Consider the following 5391-nt stretch of genomic DNA (forward strand, 5'->3'; position numbering starts at 1 on the left):
AGGTCACGCTCGGAATCTCCTCCAGAATTCACCATAATTTCGATAAGATTGAACTCCATCAACCCTGTACCATTTACTTTAGAATTGAATCGAAGCTTTTTCATTAAACACTCCGTTCAATTGAAATTTCAATAAATGCCTTATTCACTTGAGAGTAGCATGAGAAGCTCAATAATTATTTCAATTAATAGGCCTAGGTTCGTCCAGAAGAATTATTCTCCTCTCTTATGAGTAAGGAGTTTAAATTATGTGTAAAATTTGAGGCAAAATAAAATTTCAAAGTTAATTTAAGATCCAATAGAACCGTTAGCAAATTTGTCTTAATCAACATGAACCAAACCCAAAAAATCGCGCCTATAATTCACTTTATGGGAGACCCCCAAATTTATGTTCAAATAGCTCAAATTTGATCACAAAAACGTGAAAGAGAGAATAACCTTCGAGGTAAAGGAATTACAACATAGCACGTCTTCATCAAGCTTTTGAAGTTCAAGAGTTAATCTCAACAATAATTAAGATGGGCGAAAAGACGCATGCACAATTAACAAATCTCGAGGGATTTTCCTTCTTCACATTCTTCATACTCACGGAAATTATTAACATTGAAGAATTTCTTGGAGTTCTTTATTTAGTAGCATCTGCATATAATAGACAAAATGCACAATGAATAAATTGAATAATTTTTATGCAGTGAGCTTTTAATTGTTCAACAGATTTATTATTATAATTCCCATGTGTTTTACCTTGATTTTCATGTCAGTTTTAATTTTATTATGTTTTACATAATTATAACTTTGTAAAATCAGTGATTTATTTGATAATTAACAATAAATCACATTTATAAGGATCGTTCCAATTCGACTAGCAATGTTCTTCACTGCGTACAATGTATTTTCTTGTTAGCAAAAGGAATTATTCTGTTATAGGTGTCTTGAAATTTTGCTTTCCTTCAAATAGAGCTTTGTAACATTTGCTATTTCCCAATAACATTTTTTTTTATTTGTTAAGTAACAAGAACAATGCTAAACATTATGTTTTACTTGTCTTTTCTTTACATTTTCTCTGCCTAAGGGCACAATATAAATCATGCTTCAGAAATATTATTTACTACAAACTTTTCTAAATTTAATGTAATTCTAATGTAAAATTTCTCTATCGTGAATCGGACTTTTTTCAAAAATCGATCAAAAGATCTCTGTTAATATAAAAATACAATTGAAGTTTTTTTTAACAAGCCAACCAAGAGGGATGTTAATATTAGATTTTTTAATCAAGAACAAATTTATTTAATATAATTTATATAAGGGACAGTGGGTGAATTCGTGCAGTCCAACAATATGATTCTTTTACCAAAAATGAATATGAGCTTCAAGCAAACGAATGAAACTAATGTTCTATTTTTATCATATATTTATTCTAAAAAAAAAATATTGTAACGTCCATAGAAAATATTACCCTTCGCATGTAAGAACAAAAAAGGAATTCGGCAAAAGGTTAGGATAAGGGAAGTGGGGTACTTTCACGCAGCTGAACATTTATTCATAAAGATTCATTTGCTAAAGTGGCTAAACCAATATGATCCATATTAAAAATGAAAAAGAAATCTGATAAAATTCTTTTGAGTTTTAACTATGTGAAAATACTCAACAGATATCTTAGGATAGGTTTCTAAAATCATATATTTTCTAAAGAATACATTAATGAAACTACCCCGCCCCACTCTGTTAGTATAGAAATAATTTATTTATCTTACCAAAGTTTCATATCGTTGCAAGTTGCAATATTTTTTTTAATCATGTTAATTATTTATCATTACACAATAAATAAATAATAAATTCTTGTCATTCTCTATTTTTTATGTTCCTCTTTTTTCTGATTTTTTTTTAATTCTGATTTTTTTTTAATTATCACAATTGTAAAAGGGATGACCCTATTATTGTGATTAAATAAAGTAATAATAATAATAATAATAATAATAATACATTAACAATTTTTTCGCGCGGGACACCCCGCTCCGATCCTTCTTCTAAACGTCTTATTTTTTTTGTATCTTAGTCAAATGCGAATCTCTAACCCAGAACAATTTTTTAGAGATTGTGGTACCGACTTAAAATGTTTTGAGTACTCCCCTCTCCCTCCTCCCATAATTCTAATTTATTTTCTTACTAAAATAAAAAAAATAAGGGATAGAATGATCGAAGCGGGGTGTCTTATGGTATGGACGAAATATAGTCCTAAGAGGCATCTATTGTGTGCTAAAAAAAGTACCTTGTTATTTAGTATAATTTAATGTAGGGGAAGTCTTTCAGGCTTTGCACATGCTCTAGTTTCGAACACTTGATATTTTTCCCATCTTCCTTTAACCCTTTAACGAACAGTTTTCGCGGACCGATAATCAGCAATAAAATTGAAACCAATGAACAAAACCAGTTAAGGGTCTTATATCTGGCCTTCGAAAAGCCAACAGAGTCTGATTTGGTGTATATTTTTTACCTCTATGAGCGATAGGGACAAAAATAGCCTAAAAATTTAAGTAATTTTTCTGACAATACTAATGAATGATAATTTTCAATCTAATAAAAAATATTATGTTTGAGTATTGTAGTTTCTTTTCCCAAAACGGTTTTGTTTAAAAAAAATTGGAAGTATAAAAAATATTTAAAATTAATTTTCATTATGAGTATTTAAAAATTCGTAATTTTTTAGCTTAAAAATTTACTATATAGCAAATATCTGGAGACTTCCAAAAAATATCGTAGATTCCCTCAACCTTCTACTTTGCAATTACGTACAAACATAAGGAAAATAACTTTAGGTAGTCAGGAAAAATTATTTTCTTTATGGAACACTGGTGTTCCAATCGTCCTTAAAGTGTTGATGAATCTGTCCTATAGTGGCAATATATCTCAATAGCTTAAGTCATACATTTCCTGAAAAAATTACGACACATTCATTAGAGAAACATGGCAAAAAATATAAAGTGTTTGAAACTAAACTTCTCCTATGATTTTTTTAAAAAATTCTCAAAAAACATTTTCAAAAAATATTTTTTGAAAATGTTTATAGTAAAATTTGTTTTTTTTTTTGTCCCAAAGTTTCTTTTTAAATATGTATTCTACAAGGTTAAGTAAAGCTACTAAATATGACCGTTCCGACGGTTGTTCATTTCTTTAATTCTGCTCAATATAACCAGAGGAATCATTTATAATATTAGACAAAACAGCAACAAAAAAACTAAAGAAAAGTGTGAGTGTAGGAACAAAACCAAGAACCGATTCTTAATCAGAAGATTCAACTCTACCAAATGCACCATGTGCGATCTGGGTTCCAAAAATCGTGTTGCGTTGTGTTTTCAATAAAAAAAATACAAAATGAGAAAACATGCTGAAAATAAGAGCAAAAAACGGAGTAATAGGGATGTATTTGAAGAATTAGTTTCAAGATTTGAAATCAAAAAGCTGTACAATTAAAAATTAAATAAATAAAAGAAATAAAAAATATGATTATTGCATGCAGAGTTGTTTAAAATTTGGTAAAAGACATACATTCAAAAAATAATTCTTTTAGTTTTAATAATTCTTCTTCTTAAATATCACGTGATAAATTTACCGTCCTGAGATCCCCTGAGATGTAAGAGTTGTGAATTTCAAAGTGCACGAATTTCAGAATTCACCCCCTGGTATCATTCTTACACATAAAAATTTTAATGTGTTTCAGCATTTTAAAGTACGATTTATTTTCCAAATCACTCAATATTTATTATTATTTAATCTATTTATTGATAAAATGGAGGACTTGGCCTCAAAAATATTATTTAAATTGATCCAAAGGATTAATGTTCTAACATTAATAAATTAATGTGTATTGTATTAATGCTATAAGTCTAATTTAAATCATTTTTTGCCAGCTAAGTCTACTTTTTTATCAAAAAATTGATCAAAAGCGATAAAAAAAATTTTATGCGATTCATCGCATTAAATTTTAATGTGAAACTGTGATAACACAGTAAAGTTTTCAAAATTCTGATTTTCTAATTTTTCTGCACACCAACACTTACGAGAAATTTATAATTTTTCTACATAAATCTTTCACTGATCTAGACTGATTTTTTACTTTCTAAAATCCTGTTATATTAATGTTATGTTTATAAAAAAACGTAAACCAAACCATTTTATACACACCTAAATAAAAGAATTATAATAATAACAAGAAGGTAGAAATTTATAAATCATATTTTTGAATTCTACTGAGAATGTTTAAATGTTTTCAAAAATTTTACGGCAATAAATTTCGCTTAATAAAATTATTTTTACTAATCAAAATTAATCAATGACCGTTAAAAAAAGGTATTGTCTTTAACCAAAGTATTCTAGAGTTCTAGAGCGTATAAAATATGTAAGGGAAAGTACTCTTCCTTTGAACGTTTATGCGTTCGAATAATGAGAATTTTCTTTTACTTTTCCTGAGAGACTTGCATAAGTTATCACGCACAATTAAAAATAATTGATAATAAGCTAACTAATATTTAATGAAAATGTGTAAGTCTCTTAAGGAAAAGTAAGAGAAAATTCGCATTATTCGAAGGCATGAACGTTCGAAGGTAGAGTACTTTCCCCTATCTATCGTCACCTTTAATTTCCAAAATATGTAATTAATGAAAAAATTAGATCGTGATATTAGATTTCGATACTAAATGGCTCATTAGGCGCATATTTGAGTCACTTTTTTGTATTTAATTTAATCCATTCTTACATTTTACACATTTTCTAAATGTTTTCAATGCCAGATAATAAAAAGAATTAGGAAAGCGTGTAATATACCCATCCGGTAGTTCTGTTCCGTTATTGTTCAAAAACTGCGAATTTTTCCTGGTAAATTTGCGGATGTGATCGAGTTCCTTTCTGGGCTAGTAATGAAATTTTTCATTTTCCTAGATGCCCCAAAAATCTGCAAAATAATGATCTAATTCTAATTTCAGAAATTAACAAATCACTCTATACTAGATTCTACTGCACTTAACTGGGAATTGCCTTGACCTTAGAAGTGCACTTTCAGTTGAGTTATGCAACAATTATTACTTATGAGACTTCACTGCTGTCTATGGAGAAATTAACTCCAAGAAGTCACAGAGTGTATGCGTTTCGTCTCGATGGATTGTTAAGTTCATCAAACTGTGTCTCTATACATCTCACCTTTCCCGGTTCTCCTACGCAGAGGCTTGAGAATCGTGGACATGGAAAAGTTCTGATGCCATATGCATGATGCTCATGGTGAGAGAAAAGGCGGCAGGGGACTGGAGAAAGAAAGAGAGAAAGAGCCTAAAGAATGAGAATCTGATACAAGTTTTAACGGACAAGGTAGCACCTTGAGTGGGGATTCCACATAAAAGCA

The sequence above is a fragment of the Phlebotomus papatasi genome, chromosome 1, assembly GCF_024763615.1.
Source record: "Phlebotomus papatasi isolate M1 chromosome 1, Ppap_2.1, whole genome shotgun sequence".
Lineage (NCBI taxonomy): Eukaryota > Metazoa > Arthropoda > Insecta > Diptera > Psychodidae > Phlebotomus > Phlebotomus papatasi.